Below are 20,276 nucleotides of genomic sequence, written 5' to 3'. Positions count from 1 at the left end.
TATGTGCAGATGCAGATAGATACATACTGCTGCCACACATGGATGATTTGCAGTGTGTAGAGTACTCTTCAGGAACATCTACAACATGCCAACACATACATGTGAGTTACATACCTTACCTTAGTATTTCCGTGCTCCGTGTGTTATGGTTTTGTAGTTTTTATTTTTTATTGGTGTTTGTTTTGGTTTCGACCTCTATTCAACGTTCTGTCTCTGTTTCTCACTCTGTTCTGTTCTGTCTCTGTCTCAGTTGTGTCTGTGTCTGTGTCCGTGTCTCTGTCTCTGTTTCTCTCTCTCTCTCTCTCTCACACTCTCTATCTCACAGCACCTGCAATTATATAATTGCATGTGTGGACTGTGGGTACAGCCTGCTTTTCTAGGTATCTGCACTTGTGCATGTGACAGCCTCTGCACCAATTGCTGCCCACCATTCAGTAATTGCATGCAGCCTGCTGTTTGGTGATTGCATAACTCACTTTGCAGCCCACTGCTATAAAATTCTAGTTTAGGTAGGTGTAGCCCTTTCAGATTTCCAAGGTGGGCCCCATGCTTGTTTGCTCTGGACACCGTTGTGTCAATCTGAAGGTTGGTATATGTCTCTTATCTATACTAGGGTTGTAGCCAGTGATATGCATGTTGTACTGAAACCTGAATGTTGCTGCTTCCAGTACACACATCTCAGTGTAGACATGTACGCACCCCTCCAAATGCTAACACAGGATACATGGGAGTATGTACTTTTTTCTCACTTACACAATTAACTGCCATACAAATGTGGTTATTGCACTGTATTCCTGTGGCCAGTATTAATCCTGGTCTGATACTGTGTGGTGTTTGTAAGGTGCTATTGTTACATTATTCCCTGCTAGGATGGCTGGTTCTCCTTTCACAGTCATGTCATGCAATTCCACAACCACTGCTGGTAAAGACCCACAGAAAAGGATTAGTGTTATACCATTCCTAATTTTCATTTACATTCCCTCATTGTATTGCATGATATAGTTATTTCAGAACCAAGTTATTTGAATATCTACTGTGGCTTAGTGGTAATTTATGCAGTTTATTGAGTCAATGGTCTGGGGTTCGAGACTGGCAGAGGTATTTTCTTTTGCTGCTGAGCAGAACAAGGGCCCTGCCATAGAGTGACTATGGCACTTTTAAGCAGTTGTAAGCATGTTTGCGTGGGTTTGTGCGATGCTTAGCGATGCTTAGCTAAGTGCACACATGCGCACACTTGCTTAAACCCGCTTACTACTGCTTAAAAGTGCTTACTCCCGCTAACCCCCATGCTAATTGCTTTTAAAGAAAAGAAAATGGGGAGATAGGAAAGTGGTGAAAAAGGGGGGCACAAAGAGGTACACACAGTAGGTAAACAAGCTCGGGATGTGCAGGACGGGTGTAGGAAAGGTCCATAGCTGCCCATTTCTTTAACAGCAACAGCTGTGCATATACAATGAATTTGGAGTGAAATTTGAAACCTTCCACCCCTGGGAGAGGGGTGAGGACAACAAAGTATGTTGTACTGCCAATTCTAATTATCAGCTTACATGTTTGTCCGATGGACATGTGTGCGAAATGGGCAGCTATGTATGGTACGTAATTTTTTTGTGGGTACAGATTGCTCTTTTTTTTTTTCAGCTGAGAGTGGGAAGTGAGGTAGAGGAAGTAGGTATGTCCAGAGAGGTAGGTTGAGAAGGTAAACAGATAAGACAGACAAGACGCATACAGGGGTGGTGTATGACACATGGGGTGGGTGAACACAATTGACAGGGTCGGATGTTTGGAAATCGCAAGCCCATGAGCCCACAGATGGTAACAGTGGAACTGAGATCCCCACCCGTGGGCAGTCACCACTGAACCTTCACAGCCCCGAGGGTGGCTGTGCCGGGGGCTGCATAGGACGGGCAGGCTCACCCATGAGACCCGCCACTCTCGCCTCAAGCTGGCATAGGGGATCAGCTACTGAACGCTGGATCTCCCTACGCACCACAGCCCAGACCCTTTGAAGGGTGACAGGTGGCCCTTCTCTGTCCACGCTTGCACGGGGGGATGAGCCCCATCCCCTGCAGCACTTCCACCCGAAGGTGGCACAGGACCAATGGAGGAGGGGAGCCTGGGCTGGGCACCGGACCTGCTGGTGCCAGGTGCACTTGCCGGGTGAGGAGGGACAGGTCGGTATGCTGGTACCGGCCTTCCCATACGTTCTGTGATTAGGTGTGTTTAATTACAACATAAGCAAAACAGCATTCCAGATTAGTTGTAACAGCATGCAATAATATTCCAATTAACCCAACACACCAAGAATACAACAGTTGAAAAGCAAGCATAACACATGCATATATTGAACCACAGTGGTTATTCCAACAGCATGCAGGGATGTTTGGTAACAGCAGGCCACCATGATTGTGGTGTTTAAACAGGGCACATGCATCAACGTGAATGCAAATATTTATAGAATGATAGGACATATGTCCCAACAAATATTTAAGATTACACATACCCATTGAGGTGTAGAATTGCATGGCTTATGCACATACAGTAGGGTGTATAAAAAACCTCGGTTAACATCTTATAATGACCTTTTAGTCTACACTACATTCCTAGTGACTGCAAGTCTATATCCCCTACCTGTATTATCACACTTGCCACCATAGATTAGGTTGTGTAATGGGTTTGGCTAGTTCAATATATGCCTGACCTATATCTGACATACTAACTGTCCAGGATGCAGATGTTACTGCTACATATTTCTTGATTGCATTTCTATTTCTTTATCTACATATCTGGGATGTTTTCACATGACATTTTCACTTTGATTTGTACAGAACCCTGCATTTCTTGACACACACTCACATTTCTGGGGAAAAATAACATGCTACACGTGTGCCAGGTTTACTTATTCATGCCAGCCAGTAACTGCCTGTTGTGGACTGTATATATGTTTCACAGCTACTAGTACTTCCATCACCCACTTTATATGGGACTGCACAACTCTGGGTTGCCAGCACCTTTTCAAACAGTACTATTTGTATACTGCAAGGGTACAACAACATTTCAGACTCTGTGACACAGACACACTCTGGGTTTTAGACCTTTATTAATGACATTATACACTTTTCCACAGGCTCACTCCTTTATTTGTTTTAACGGTGTATATGGCAGACATGTTCAAGACATATTATACCTTTATTAATAGGTTAGAACAATCTTTTTTCAGGCTCACTCACTTATTTTATATGACAGTGCCTGCAGAGATATTATTCCAGACATATGTTACCTTTCTTAATGGGTTTCTACACTCTTTTTCTGCCTCTCTGACATTTTTATCTGACAGTACATGCAAAGGACTTATTCAGGCAATTTTATGGCTGTATTATTGGACTACAACACTTTCTTTCATGCTCTCTCCCATATTTTATATAACAATACATGCATAATAATCACTAACCTGCCTCGGGGCACAGCCTTAGCAGCCTATCAGCATAGGCTTGCTGATTCATAGCACTGTCACCTGCAGCTGTAAAGTAAATGAAGGGATATTGAGACATACCTATCTGTTATACATACTCCATTATCAATTCTTACATACTTCAATGGCTACATACTCAGTTGTGGGGCATCCTACATCCCACGGGCCTCCTGTATCCATTGGTTCAGGCGGTCCTGCTTTCGTCTTTTCAGGTCTGCATGGTGGTGACAGACCTGCTCACCAGTCCGAGGAACGCCTGTGGCACTGGTGAGGTCACGAGCTAACTGGTTCCAAGCCTCTGCCTTGTACTCCATCCCTTGGAACTGGCCCTGCAGGTGTCTTGACTCGTGACGGTAGACAAGGAGCCAAACCATGTATTTGGACTCCTCGATGTCCCAACGTTGCGCTTGGAAGTGTGTTCCCTCTCCGACACCAGACATTCTAACTGCAGATGTGAGCTACAATCAGTTATGGCGTGTATTCCCACCTGTGGGGCTTAAATATGCAGCATTTCCCGCACTTTTTTGTGATTGGCCACTTTGTAAAATTCTTGGCTGACTGCACATCTGCTTATTAATGGTTAAACTACCATTCATAAGTATATGTATGTTAATAGTGGCTGTTTCCCGTATGTTGTCATGGCTTAGTGGTTCTGTACTTTGCTTCTGATGCACAGAGTCCTGGGTTTGAACCTTGTCATTCATTTTATTTTCATACTATCCAGACAGGCTAGGGAGTGTGGCTGCATTTAAGCAACTTTGCTCTACGTTGCTCCTCGGTGCCCTACGGTGCCCTGGTTGGCATGGCGCGTATGTCTGCGCAAACACATTGCACTGGGTAAAGCACCATTGAACTATGGGCAACTCTATTGTGCTGGGTAAAGCACCATTGAACTATGAGCAACTCTATTGCGCTGGGTAAAGCGCCTTTGAACTATGGGCAACTCTATTGCGCTGGGTAAAGCGCCATTGAAATATGGGCAACCTTATTGCGCTGGGGGAAGCGCTGCTTAACTGCAGGCAATTTTATATTAGGATGCTTTAAAATATTTATTTTGTTCCCTGATACACTGGCCATTTCACTGCTTTTTAGTAATGTTTAAACATATTTGTCAGGTATTATTTCATATACTGATTTAAAAAATAAATAGTAAGGGGAGTGGTGGGAATTGAACTATGAATGCCTCTTCTTTGTGCAAATGCTCTACCATTACACTATTGCTATTTGGTGTGATTTGTGTTAACATTCTTTCTTATGCTCTTCCATGTCAGAATTGCTAACTCTAGCTAAACAATGGGCACACCCGCGCACACACGTGCAAATACGGGCAGCTATTTTGGGGATTTAAAAAAATATATTTAATGTTTTGCATTTTAGAAATGTGATAGGGGTTTACAATATCAGGGAGTGTGGTGTTGGGTGCAGGGACATTTGAGTGGACTTGCTCTTGTGTGTGTGCTTTGTTTAGTTGTAAAACACTTGCCGGGGCATGGACATTTAGACTGCTCGGCAGTCGGACATGCCCCCTGCTTTCTTACAGGGTCCGGGTAAGACTTGCAGTTGAGTCAGTGTGCCCTCATGCATATTCATGGCATGCTGATGTCATACCATTCAACTGCAGCCTCTGAGTAAGACTTATTAAGTCTTACACGGAGGATTTGTGAATCCGGGGGACTGTTTTAAAAGGAATACTAGATAGGATTGAATTTTACCTTTTTGATATGTTAATGATGAATATGTTTTCAGAACTTTTTAAATATTTTAGAATGGAACATCCTATTATTCCTATTATATATGGATCGCCAAACATTCATAAAAATTTAACATGCCCACCCTGTGAGACCCATAGTCTCTAGTAAAGGTTGGGCCACAGAACCATTGTCAATTTTTATAGAGAAGAACTTGCACCCTGTCTTAGATACCTGTGACTCGATTTTGAAAGACACTAAGACCTTTTTACAGAAGTTGTATACACAAACAAAGGGGTTGCATCAGAACTTTCTTTTAGTTACACTTGATATTAATTCCCTTTTTACAGTCATTCCTAACCAATGGGGAATTGAAAGTATCAGAGAACTACTTATAAGTAAGCAATCATTCCCCAATGACAAGGTTGGAATGATATGTGGATTACTAGAGATAGTCCTGGAAAATAATGTTTTTAATTTTGGTGACAACTATTATTTACAAAAGATAGGCGTAGCTATGGACATTACTTGTGCCAATAGCTACGCCAATCTAGCTTTGGTACAATGGGAAAACACATGCTTACTTCAAGGACATGAGTATAGCAAATGTGCTATGGTATACACGATTTGTGGACGACCTTTTCATTTTATAGGGAAGTCAGAAACTGAATTAAAAGACTTCATAAATTATTTGCATACAACAACAAACTTTTTGAAATTTATTCACAAATATTCTTATGAAAAAATTGAATTCTTGGATGTTATGGTTGAAAAATCTGGATTAAGAAACATGAAAACTAGTTTATATAGGAAACCGACAAGGAAAAATTGCCTACTGCATAAAAGTAGTATGCATCCCAGACATGTTAGTAGAAATGTCCTGAAAGGACAGATGATTAGGAATATGAGAATATACAACAGTGACAGTGAACTTAAGCAAACAACAGAAATATTGAAGGATGAGTTTATTAGCAGAGGCTATTCCAACTCTGAAATAGATGCATGTATCAATGAAACACTGGCAGTAAGAGGAACGAAAGGCCGTCCTTATTACTCAGCGGGAATAGAAAATCAAGAGACAAAGGATAGACAACACAATGATACAAATCTTAATTTTCCTATTACTTATGCCAGCGATATAAATGTGTTTTGTAATGTTTTTAAAAAGAATTGGAATATTCTAACTCCATCCAAGGATTTAGAAACAGTAATAGACTCTGCACCACACTTTTCTTTCATTAATAAAAAGTCTTTAAAAAGGCAGCTATGCTATAAATCACATAATACTATACATGAAGTTACATCACAGAGGAAAGGTACTTACCCCTGTAGAAAATGTGTAGCATGCAGATATATTTTTTCCTGCACTACCTTTTTTTATCCAGTGAGTAAATTTAAAATAGAAGCAAATATATATGCAGACTGTAGAACTACTGACAAAGTATATTTCATTTTTTGTCAAATATGCAAAGCATACTATACAGATAAAACGAATAGGATGCTAAAAGAACGTATTCTAGAAAATATGAGAGACATTGCGACAGGTAAAGAAACTAATGCTCTAGCCAAACATATTCAGAAAGAAGGGAAAGATCATGATTTTAAATTCTTTGTGCTTGAGGTAGTTAAGTAAGGCCTTAGAGGAGGTGATATAAAAAATAAAACTGAAGAACTAGAACAGAAGTGGATTATAAAATTAAATGCAGATAAACATCCAGGAATAAATGATGCAGTATCACTTAAACCCTTCCTTAAAGCACGACATTTGAAGCACTAAATGTTTATTTATGTTTTTAATATGACATTTAATTATATCCATGCCTTATTATATAATATGCCTTTGCTTTATGTCTATATTTATAATGAAATGAAATTAAGAATTTTGTCTGCCAAATGGTTGTGATCTAGCTTAGTTAGGCCTATATTATAATAATATGCACATATAGATATATATATATATATATATAGATATATATATATATATATATACACACATGCATTTCATAAGTGATGTTTTGCTAATATTTTTTATTAGCATTTTATGTTTCTATTGTATCATATATACTGAGCTGTTTTTTATAAGTATTTTGTTTAGATATAAGCTGATACAAAAGAATGGCAAAGTAAGATGTTTTGGATTTTTAAAAAGTTTTTATTGAAAGGGAACCACTCCCATGTTTTAATTAGGTAATTGTGATTAATTAACTGCAATGTGGTAATGACTGAAGGTTTAAAATGCTTGGTTAGATAAGATGACGTAATACAGTCTGAAGAAGTGATCTGGGTAGATCGCGAAAGCGCTTACTCTCTTTTTGTATAAATAAAAGGTAAATCTGTCGTGGAACTCTGCAACTTCTTTATTTTACTATTTTGGTACTTTTGTGTCGTTGTTAGAGTGAACTCAGTACTCTGTCCATTTTCCTTGTACCAATAGCCATATAAGCTGCCTTCTGGGCTAGAGCCTCCACTGATGACATGGTCTAATACTCATATTTTTACTGCTCATTACAAATTGAACATCATCTCCAGAAGAGAGCTGCATTCAGTTCTGCTGTTCTCCGGGACATACTTCCATGAGGGCTACCCAAGGTTATTGTAGCTGGGAACTCTGTCCCATTCATTGAGGAACAAATGAAAATGACATCATATATATAAGTTATGTACTCACCATAGCTATGCATCTGTGTTGTCCATTTTCATTCATCCTCAACCCCCCCCCCCCACCTTTCTTCTATCCATGTCTTTGGGATAGACCTAACAGAATTGTTAGGAACCATAGTTCCTCTATGAGCTCCTGATCTTTCAGCTACCAGTTTTCTGTCATAGCAAGACTGAGATACTTTGCTGTGATATTGTATAATAGCAGCAAACTCAATCTGAGGTAACACAGTGGCATTATGGGTAAGGGAGGAGCTCAAGAGTCAGATCCTAGAATCTAGAGAAAGTGTCTGAGTTAAATCTGAGGACTGGATCCAAACCCCATTCATGAGGAAGAATGAAAATGGACAACACAGATGCATAGTTATGGTGAGTAGATAACTTTTATTTTTTATATTATCATTAATTTGTTATAATTATTTAAACTGCAGATGTTTTTGTTTTATTTTTAAAGATTGTAAAATTATTGCACTTAAAATGGTTTGCAATTATTTGGAGCTTTTCTCCATGGGCTTCTGCTGAAACTGGGTTTCTACCCAGTCAGATTCTCTCAGTAATCAAATGCCAATAAATAAATAAATAAATAACATTAACCATAAATGGAAGTTCTCAAATAATTATTTAAAATAGTAAATGTTAAATATTAGTGGAAAATCATTGTAGTTTTACATGAATAAAAGACAATAGATATGTGTCCCAGAGACTGTCCTTCCTACAGAACAGGCTTCCCATCCATGTGAAGCATACCTCTCAACCTCTTAGTGCAAAAAATCTGGACAAAGCCTGATATAATGGGGGACAAAGGCCCAAAAATAGGGACACATTTTAATTATTGCTCTTATAAACTTAGAGAGTTGCTTGAATAACAGAATTTATGGGGTCCCCTTCACATGATTGACTTTTCACAAAATCGAAATTCATATGGCAGAGACCATATGATCGACTTTTGAAAAGTCGACCATGGGGAACAGCTATATCCATCCAGTGCATAATGGGAAATTTTTCCTCTTCCGCACTGTAGTGCAATCTTGGAGTTGGTATATTTAAGTTACGTAGGGTGTGGGAGGCAGAGCCCCCAATGGGGTGGTGCAGGGGGGCTGCTAACAGTTTAAAGGTAAGTGTTCGTTGTGTTTTTTGTGTTTATTTTACATGGTCGGCTTTCCGAAAGTCGATCATATGGTCTCGGCCATATGAAAGTACACTTTGTGAAACGTTGACCATGTAAATTAGACCCATATTTATGTTAGCATGCACTTTCTGAAGGATATGAAGTCTGAAACTGAAATGCATGTCATTATTTAGTCACTTTAATACTTAGATCATCCCAGTAATTTGTCCAAGAAACACAATTTTTATGAGGAACAGACCAAAAATATGAGGCAAACATCTTATACAATTGAGAGGTATGATGTGAAGCTGGGTTTGTCTATTACCCAGTTTACATGCAGCCTAGACCAGTGCATGGGGAATAAGAAATTTGCACTGGGTCTGGCTCTCATGTCCCTTTGGAAAGAGGTAGTTTATAAAAGCCTGGCCCTCAATGTCCTCTTTGGATACAGGACATCATTATTCTTTTGGGAAAACTTTGCTAGGCTTGGAACAGCACCCTGAGTCATTAGCCTTGTAACAATCTATGAATCTATGAATATTATAGACATGAGGGTAAATTAGATTCAAAATATTTTCATCGACAAACATGAGTATAACTTAATTTATATTTATCTTTGTTTACTTATTTAAAATGCTACTGACTAATCTAAAACCAATGATTTTTTGATTTTTTTTGCCTGTATGTTTATTATACAATGCATACTAGATACTGCAATAATATTTGTAAGCATCATCAAAAAATTAAGAACTGCATTAACACAGTCTTAATAATTTGCAGAAAAGTTATTATCAAACAAACATAAAATCAGAGGATTATAAAATATGGGTGAAAACAATTTCATCAGTTTATTATTAAATGAAACTACAACTTAAAAAAAAACACTCAAGTAAACCTCCTGATTGCACTACCAGAAAGTGAGTACTGCTATGGCTCCTGTAGGGGGAAGGAATACTTGCTAGTCCCTCTTGGGGTCATTTGGTCATTGCATTTAATGGTTTAACTTCACTGAGTTACAGATTCAATGAACTGTAACTCAACAAACTCTGTGACATCCTAAAATACAGATTTTATAAACAAAACCAATCATTTTGTAGTAACACTTAGTTATATGCATTAAATAGTTACTTGCATGTAACTACAGATTTTATTTTTTCTCATCACCATCACTGTAGAATACATTTAAACTGTTGTATTCCACTTAAAAACATCATTAAAGTTAAGACCTGCATATAATTAGTCATAATACTTAGCAGAATAAATATGGACAAACAAGCAACAAAGAAAACTAAGTCTGTAGAAGTGCAATGGATCAAAATCTTCCAACAAAATATTAGAATGGTGTTAAAAGATCACATCGCATTAACCTTGTCATGTTATACCATGTACCTTTTACAGTACTAAAGCCTAGAACCACCAGATTCATTCTTGTACTGAACCAGCAAAATTATTATGAAAAAGTCATTTTTTCCACCCAGTGAACTCCTCTTCAGTAAGTGAAAATGTACATTTTTTTTATAGTTTTCATCTCTTTCATACCCGAGTTTATCCCCAGACCCTCAAGAGCAACAATTTGCTCAGGTGCCAAATGTGCAAAATGCCCATTATGAACTATACATAAAAGTACGAGAGGTTTCCATATAACTCTTTAGCAAAAGCCAGTAGTAGTAGTAGGGATGCTTTCATAATCCATAAAGACATTTTAAAAAAATGCTCATACCATATTTTTGTTTTAACAAAATATAAACAATCTAGACTCTTCCTCTCCTTTTCACACTCTGATCACATTCAGATTTTGCCTCCCTGCTTTACCTTCCATACATACCAACTGTTACTCATGATGAGTCATCTGACTATAGGTTTCAATAGCTTTTTCTCTGGTCTCTCATACTGTAAATGAATCGGCTCAGAATCGTCATCTTAACTTTCAGCCAGCTGCCTAAGATACATTGCAAACTTGCTTGCCAATAGATTCATAGGTTCATAGATAAGTCCTAGGCTAGCTGCTCTCACAGGTTCATAGGTTCATAGGAGGTTACTAGGCTATTGGCCCTATGGCCTTTATAATCCTAGCCATGTTATACCCTTGTTCCCTTATTGCCCAAGTTGTATTGACTATATTTGCAGCCAAGTCTATGATCAACACTGACTGCCCTTATCCAAGAGGGACATAGGTGACACTCCTGGGGTAAATTTATTGTCTGCCATCCAGTTGTCTAAATTACACTTAAATAGGGTCATTGATGAGCTTTGTTTTACATGAACTGAGAGTTTGTTCCAGAGGACTGCCAATCTTTGGGATACATATCTGTCTCTCCAGCATGTCTTGGTAATGTCACAGGCTAGGTTAAGATCCATAGAGTGATTGAATCTTGTGTCATTTCACTTGCAGATGTGCAGCATTTCTGTTAGGGCAGAGTCTGAGACTGATCTGTAGGCCAGGCAAAAGTTGCCTCTCAGCAACCTATAAGATACAGAGTACACTGACAGGGCCTTCAGTCTGTCCATGTAGGTCATGTGTTGAAGGCCCTGAATTTTCTTGATGAGAAACCTCTGACATGGCTGCTGCAGGTGTCTGGTGAGGTACATACAAAAATGAGCATTGTACTCTATTAGTGGTCTATGAGGGATAAGCACAGGGAATTATAACATCCTTAGCTCTGGATATGATGACCTTACTTATGAGATGTGCAACATGAAAGGCCTTCCTTACTACAGTGGACACATGGTGATCAAAGTTAAGGTTGCTATCAACCTGTGTTCCCAAATCTCTCACCACAGGGTTTGAGCTACAATGTTAATACTGTAGTTTGCAGGGACGTCCCTTGCTGAAAGGGATGATAATGCATTTTTTTATGCTAAGTTTAAGTTTGTGGCTTTGGCACCAGTCATTTGTCTGTGAAAGCCCTTTTTGTAGTATGTCAACATCGTTGGGGGGCTCAATGATTGCACCCAGTTTGCAGTTATTTGTGAACTTGGTAAGTCACAAGCCATCTATTTTCACCTGGACTTCTGGGAAATAGTTTCCAAACAATAGGGGGCCCAGCATAGATCCTTGTGGTGCACCATTGGTAACTTGTCTGCTGGTAGAGGTGGAATCTCCAACTTTGATTATATGCATTCTGTCGGTGAGCCAGTTGGCTACCCTTCTAGTGACATATGGGTTAATTCCCAGCTTGGCAAGTTTCTCAATGATGCCTGAGTAAGGAATTGTGTCAAAAGCCTTGGCTAAGTCAAGATAGGCTGCATGTACTGTTTTGCCTTTATCCAGGGCTTTGGTGACATTCTTGAAGAAGTCCACCAGGTTTAATAAGTGTGATCTACTCTTAACAAAGCCAAGTTGGGTCAGGTGAAGAGTTTTAAGGTCACCTATGTCTTTGTTGATAAGGTCTATGATGATTCTCTGCATGGCCTTGCAGATAAGACTGGTTAGGATTATGGGTCTATAGTTCCAAGGGTCAGTTGATGGACTCCTTTTTGCGCAAAAGAATTACTTTTGCTGTTTTCCACTCTGCTGGGAGAAAGTTAGTACTTATACTGCGGTTGAAGTGAGTGCCAAGTGATTCTACTAGGTCATGTTGTAGACCATTTAGTAGGCAGCCTCAGATGTTATCCAGTACCACAGAAGCTATGTTTTTGGCCATGGAGAGTGCAGTTATGACCTGCTCTTTGGAGATACTAGGTAGAGGACTGGTGACAGGTATGCTTTGGGGTATGTCTGGTGGGGCAGGGAATGCTGTTTTCACCACATTTATCTGCTAGCAGGTTGGTGATGTCCTCAGGGTAAGTATGAGTGGTACCGTCCACTACTAGTTCAGCACAAAGCTGGGCCTTCCCTTTTAGTTTTCTGATGTAGCTAAAGAATACCTTGTGATTATCCTTAGCTATGAATGCTAGTTTAGCTTTGTAATTGCCTCTAAGGAACTTTACAAGATATCTAATTTGCTTGGTCAAGCTGTGGATGGTGTGCTTCCTCTGCTGAGTCAGTTTTCTCTTGTTCTTAGACATAAGTTTCTTCCTCTCGTTGTATAACTTATTTATGCTTGATGTCCACCAGGGTGGCTTGTTTTTTTTTTTTGTGAGGACCTTGTTTTCATCGGGTCTATATTATAAAACCAAAAACCTGTTTGAGCGAATACCACAACAGTGAGACATATAGCCCGAACCGCAAATATGCCGAACCTCCTAACCTGCGAAATTTAAAATCTCAAATCGTCATAGTCGGCCAACCCCACCATGTGCTACATACTACCTACCCAAACATAATAAATAAACCACATACATACACTAACCAAGCCCTACTTCTAACCCTGCACTAAACCATACATACATTACTATCTATGCACATACCTTAACCCGCACCCTAACCCTAAGGTTAGTAACTATCGCACACATACCCTACGGAGATATACCCAAACAAAACAAATAATCTACACACATACACTTAACAAAACCCTACTTCTAACCCTACACTAAACCTTGCATACATTACCTATCTGTGCACTTACCTTAACCTGCACCCTAACCCTACAGTCCGTAACTATCGCACACTTACCTTACAGAGCTATACCACAGACGGGCCAACCATAACAGTTCGACATTTCAAGTTTCGTGGTTTTGGACGTTCACCATTTCCGTAGTTCGTGATATATGTGTCACTCTTTTCCTATTCGCTCAAATGGATCTTCGGGCTTCTAATATAGACCCGTTTTCATCTGATCAGGTAGAGCAGAGTCTATACATTTGTATAGGTGTTTAGACAGGGTATTTGTGTACACTTCTGCATAGGAGTCATTGTTGACAGTGATAGCAGGCCATTTGAAAGTATTTATACCATTGCCTCAGATGCTATAGTTTGCTTTGGAGAAATGTTTAATTCTTTTTGCTCTTGGGGGATCAGGTTTGATCGTTACTTTGAATGTGACTGATTTATGATCAGACCTTACCTGGGAGGGCAACACACAGGGGGTAGAGCAGAGACCCTCTATGTTGGTGAGTATTATGTCTAGCCATTCTAGTCCCTTGTGGTGGTGCAGACTATCGGTTCCAGAGCATTTGTATTAACAAAGTCCAGGAACCTTTGGGTGAGCATGTTTGTGCTCATATATGACTCCCAATCAATGGAAGGATAGTTTAAATCACCCATGACCAAGGTGCTTGGGTATATACTGAGTGACTCAAGTAGGTCCAGGTAGGCAGAGTGGTTCTTGTGGTTTGTAGTGGGGGACCTTTGGCTAACAATGATAAGGAAAGGGGTTTTACCTACAGTTAGTCAGACTTGGAGTAGCTCTAGACAGTCATACTGTTTGACGAGTCTTGAGGCGTATTTGTCTTTAATGAAGATGGATATACTTGAACCTTTGGTTCTTTCATATTCGTTTTGAGGTCTGAACATGTGGAAGGCATTGAAGCTTTGCATGGCCAGGGTGCTCTCTTCAGCCTTGAACCATGTCCCTGTGATTGCACAGACATTGGCATCTTCCAAGCTAAGGAGTGATTCCAGTGAGTGCAGTTTCTGATTTAGACTCCTAGCATTCAGTAGCATAACCTTGAGTTTGTCTGTAGTGGATTATTTTACGTCAGGAAGTTTGTTGTTATGACATTGTCTAAAAAAGGCACTATGGGGGAGGCAAGTACCTTTGCCAGTAACTGAAAGCCAAGAGGTGACAGGTGAAGACCATTTCTGGCAAAGCAGTATGGTCTGCTGACCATATCTTCCCAGACTGACAGATACTGGATCCCCCTAGACTGATACCAAAATATAAGCCAATTGTTGAAGTCAATCATTTTTTTTGTTTATATTGATGCATCTTCCTAGCTTAAGTTAAAATGCTGCTTACACCTAAGGACATACCTGCCTAGGACACATTCTCCAGTGAGATTCATCTCAAGTCATTCACTCCAACATGGACTATAACAGAGTAATAATGATAGTTTTTGTTGAGATGCTTGAGTGTGTGTGTGATCTGATGGATCCTGGAACCTGACAGGCAGCTGACCATGAACTTCTCCTTATCCAGCCTGTTGAGGGGGACATCTGTTTGTCTCACTATGGAGTCACCTATGAATAAGACAATTGGTTTAGAGATGTTTTGCCTTAGAGTCTTATTGGCTGAGACACTGTTGTGTGGATTATTATGTGTAGTGGATTCTGGTGGGTCTGCAGTATGTGCAGTAGGTTTGTACTTGGGAGGCCTCTGAGTTTAGGTAGGCTTCTAATGAGTACCTCCACATATGTGGGTTTATGTGCTGTGAGTTTGTTATGTGCAAGAGGTGAAGTATGTGTGCTGACAACCTATTTAATATCTGGTTTGTTATGTGAGAGAATTGATTCTAAATTCATATTATAGATAGATCTATCACATGTTGTATTTGCTTGTTTTAGGAGTAACTGGTTGTCAGTATAGAAGAGGCATTTGCTACATTGCTTCAAGATACTCATGTCAATCAGGCTGGCTGGAGAAATGGTGGGAAACTGTACATTATAGCAGGAATATACCATAGTAACTAGTGGGGGGTGGGTTAGATGGACCAGGTTTTCCTGTAAGACTAAAAATAAGTGACTATTGTTTGGAGGGCTAGGAGTAGAAAACTGCATCAGTGCTTCACAATGTAAAACTGAGTTGCTAAAGGGCCACAGTGCAATCTCTGAGCAGCTCCAAGAATCTGAATGCAAACTTGTGCAAATCCAGCATTTAAATAGAAGAGATGTTAAACAATTTTAAACATTGTAACCAAAGGGAAACCCCAAGACTAAGTCTTATTCCAGAATTCCCCAACTCAGATCGGTCCTTGGCTGCACACTTCTGCCACAATGGTCCGGGGGGGGGGGGTTCTTAATGTAAGTTGGCTGGTTTCAGTTCTCAAATGATGCCAAATAGTCTAGATTCAGCAAGCCTGAATCTAGCCTATGCTATAAAATGCAGAAGTACTAGAAATTCAAAGTGAGGAAAATCATAGTCAAAACAGCAAAAAAAAAAAAAAAAAAAAAAGTTTAAATAAAGCTGCAATTCAGTGGAATACTCTCACAAGACTGTAGACCACAAGCCTTCCTAGTGTAAAATAACTGATCTAGAACCCAAATGCTTAAATCAGAACAAAGACACTTAAAACAACAGACACAATAAGCCTTCACCAGCTATTCCCAGCTTAGAAGGGTGTAGGCTGCACTCTGCTGCCACAAGAATCTAGACCACAGACCTTCTTAATGTAAACTAACTGGTTTGGAACCCAAGTGCTTAAACCATAACTAAGACACTTTCAGAATAACAGACACAATTGGCCTTCAACCAGCAATTTCCAGCTTAGACGGGTGTAGGCTATCCTTTCCTGCCACAAGAGTTTAGGCCACAATTTTTTCTAAGGTAAAACAACTGGTTTGGAACCTAAGTACTTAAACCAGAACAAAGACAATTAGAACAGGCACAATAAGCCTTCAACCAGCAATTTCCAGCTCTGAAGGGCACAGGCTACCCTCTCCTCCTACAAGAGTGTAGACCACAAACCTTCTTAATATAACATAACTGGCCTGAAGCCCAAGCAGTTAGTGGCTAAACCAGAACTAAGGCACTTTTAGAATAACAGATACAATAAGCCTTCAACCATCAGTTCTCAAAGGGCATAAGCTACCTCTCCTGCCTAAAGAGTGTAGAATACAAACTTTCTTAAAGTAAAACAATTGGCTTGAAGCCCGTGTGTGTAATCCAAAACTAAGAGGCTCAGAGTAACAGTTACAATTTAATCAAGCTAATACTAAGTAGTAATAAATGCAGCAGAATAAATGCAACACTTTTAAGAACAAGCAGAAAAAGCAAAATAAAGTAATAAGGTAGGAAAAAACACAAATATAGTAAAAGAAGCTGACTATAGTGCATTTTTTCTTTTTTTATTTTTATTTAAGTTGGAAGAGAGGAAACAGAAGATAATTCAAGGTTAAGAAGTTAAGAGGGTTGGCCCTCCCATCTGATCTCTATGTACTGAGTAGAATGAGCTGATGAGATGGGACTGAAATGAGTGTCCAAAATCAGATTTATTGTAGGGGTAGGCAGCTCAAAAGCCATCAAGTTTAAGAATACAACAGTTGGGTGGGGGGATGGAAAAATAAAATGCAGGTAGAGATCAGCAATATTCAGGCAGATTACAGCCAGCAAGCCAAACAAGCATTCCAGCTAAATAGAGATGCCTCCAATTATTTCTAGCTAAATGAGGAATGCTATTTCTCAGCTCCTCCCACAAGTTAGCTGATGTTTTTCATTGTTTGTAAAGGAATTCTTTGCTAACATTTCTAACTGACCCTTGCCAAGACCTCTTACAGCTCCGACAGAACAGAAAACTTAAAACAAAACAAATGTAATACAAAAAGATTAAAAATAGAAGTAACCAAAACTTAACTGAAAAACTCTAATTAAAAATAAACTGCAGACAGAGATCAGCAATATTCAGGCAGAGTACAGCAAGCAAGCTAAACAAGCATTCCAGCTAAATACAGATGCCTCCAAATATTTTTAGCTAAACGAGGAATGCTATTTCTCAGCTCCTCCCACTAATTAGCTGGTGTTATTCAGGGTTTGAAAAGGAATTCTTTACTAAGTTTTCTAACTGACTCTAGCCAAGACCTCGTAAAACTCCAACAGATCAGAAAACTTAAAACAAAACAAATGTAATACAAGAAAAAGATAAAAAATAGAAGTAACCAAACCTTAAATGAAAGAAAATTCAATTAAAAATTAAATGCAGACAGAGATCAGCAAAATTCAGGCAGAGTACAAGTGTGCCAACAACAATGCCATCAGAAAATTCTTCCAGTTCTTCATGTCTTCTCAGTGTTTTTTCAAATTTCAAAATTTAGCGATTAAGCATTATTTTACAAACCCTCAGCATGTGTTTTAACAAATTTCATCTAGTTTAAATGCTCCCAAATCCAAAAAATATCAACTTTAAAAATGAAGAAACTTCCAGAGACAACCAACATCCTAAAACACTGTCAGATTGGGCACTGTCTGACCAACAGTTTTGTCACATGACTCAATAAAATCTTCTGCCAAAGAGAACCCCATTTTCCTAGCAGGATGAAAACAAGCTGATGCTAGCTAGCATGATTATAACTCCTCATGAGGCTCACAAAGGTGAAGCCCAATACAATAGACACTTTAACCACACTGTTTAAATTTGTTTGTTTCTTTCGGCTTTTCCCAGTTAGGGGTCGCCACAGCGGAACTCCGGTCCGCTAATGATTGGCAGTAGATTTTTACGTGCTGGCTTGCCGGGCCTAACGCACGACCTTCAATGAAGGAACTAACCACACTGTTTAAATATTTACAATAAAATATTCACTCTGCCATAGGAATATTTCCAGGAAATATTTTGCAAGGGGCTAAGTTGCAGCTGCATCCTTATATTTAAATGAAAGAAAGAAAACATCTATCAGCCTTGGTTCTAAAATTAAGTTGCACAGCATAAAAAATAATTTTTCTTCAGGCCACCCAGCAGTGTGACCCTTGGCTCTAGATGATTAATATTGTTGAAGTGACACCCTGACCCCATGTGGAAAAATGGGAAAAAAGGGCTGTGGATGGATGGATGGATGGATGGATGGATGGATGGATGGATGGATGGATGGATGGATCCAGAAATGCAAGAATGTGTGTGGAGTTCTTTTGACTATCTCAAAAGTAAAATTAAATGTCTCATTTAGTTATTTTGTTTTAGTCAACAATTTTGTACTAATAATTAGCTAATCAGCTTCTTTATATTATGAAGTTAAGTCAATAACTAAGACCTATAGATTCCAAATTATTCCCTTTGGATTCTTAGGTCCTCTCCTCCCTATACTTAATTGCATAGTGTTTCACCCTGCAACAAGAGTTAGGATTGAATCAAGCAGGGTTTGTTGATGGGTATTCAAATGAACTTACTCACTGAAGGAGAGGGACATAGAATGTCTTGAACCTAAAAACTGAAGCAACATGCATTCATTCTGTGAAGGGGGCTAGAGGATAACTAATATCTGACTGATTTATTTAACAAGTGTCTATGGCCTTTAGAGTTTATTTTCATTCATTTTCTAGCTCACTGCCTGATAACCATTAAGCCTTTGTTGTGAATGTACATCACTATTACCCAGGCATTCAGGACATATTTTCCTTTTCCTTGCCTAATGCTTCCTCGGTGGATGACATGCATAGTATTGGAAGCAAGGTTCTTGTATGCCTTCTCCTGTAACTGGGTACATTCTCACATGTGCTCTAAAGGGATACCACATATCCACAGTGTTTTTTTTAATTTCCTGGTTGTTTGAAGCTTGGCAAACTTTGTCCTGATAGCCTCTGATGATGTTTATATCTAAAAAAATAAAAAATAAGAAAGAAGACAGCCTATAAACAGAAAGGTCTGGAGCTACCACTATATCAGCAACCAGTTTAATCTAACTCTAACTTGACAATCCAAAAGTAATTAAACTCCATGCTACTACTGCTTGGGATGGCAGAATTTTTCCCAATAAACTCCTCATTCATATATGACAGAGTTAGTAACTGTCCCTTTTCAAACAAAAAACCTTGACAATTGGATGTAAATCATAAATTTACCCCAGTCTGGGCCCTCATGTCCTTTATAAACAGTGGCCATCAATAAGAAAAGTATTATCGTAACTAACGCCCACCCCCTCACAAATCCTTAGTTACCTCCTTACTAACATGCCCCCCAGTTCAGACTCCTATGATATTCAGGATCCAAATAGTTTGAGGTGCACAGCTAGGCTTTTAAGGGTCCTAGAGGTCTTTAGCCTATTAAAAGCCTATGAACTTGATTGGGCAGTTTGTTTTCCTAAGCATGGCCTCATACAGTCCATTTGGGTATTCTTCCACTGTATTTACATGTTGCCTTGCTTAGCTGACACAATAGTTACTTTGATTATACACTAAGCCAGTGTATTCCTAACATAAGCAAAATTACCATCGCAAATTATGTATTGCATGTTTAAATTACATAAAGAAAAGGCCTTAATATCTATGCATGAAGTCTCATCATTGAACCACACCTTTATTACATGTAGGTCTATTGGCATTGTATATTTATTTATTTATTTGTACATGTTGGGCTTTTTATATGAGTAAATCCTCTAGAATGTTTAAACAGTATATTTCCAAACATTTAAGCAATATTCATTGTGGTAAAATAAATAATGATTTATACAAACACTCTACTATTCATAAAAATGCTCATTTTAAATTTATAGGAATTGATATGGTTTCTGTTAGAACTATTGGTTGAAAAAAGTATTAATTAATAGAGAACATATGTGGATTGTAAATATGGGGATAATATTCAAACAAGGTTTGAATGAATATTGGTA

The sequence above is a fragment of the Protopterus annectens genome, chromosome 8.part1 (genome assembly GCF_019279795.1).
Source record: "Protopterus annectens isolate FY-2018-M chromosome 8.part1, PAN1.0, whole genome shotgun sequence".
NCBI lineage: Eukaryota > Metazoa > Chordata > Ceratodontiformes > Protopteridae > Protopterus > Protopterus annectens.
Note: the sequence above shows the minus strand (reverse complement) of the source record.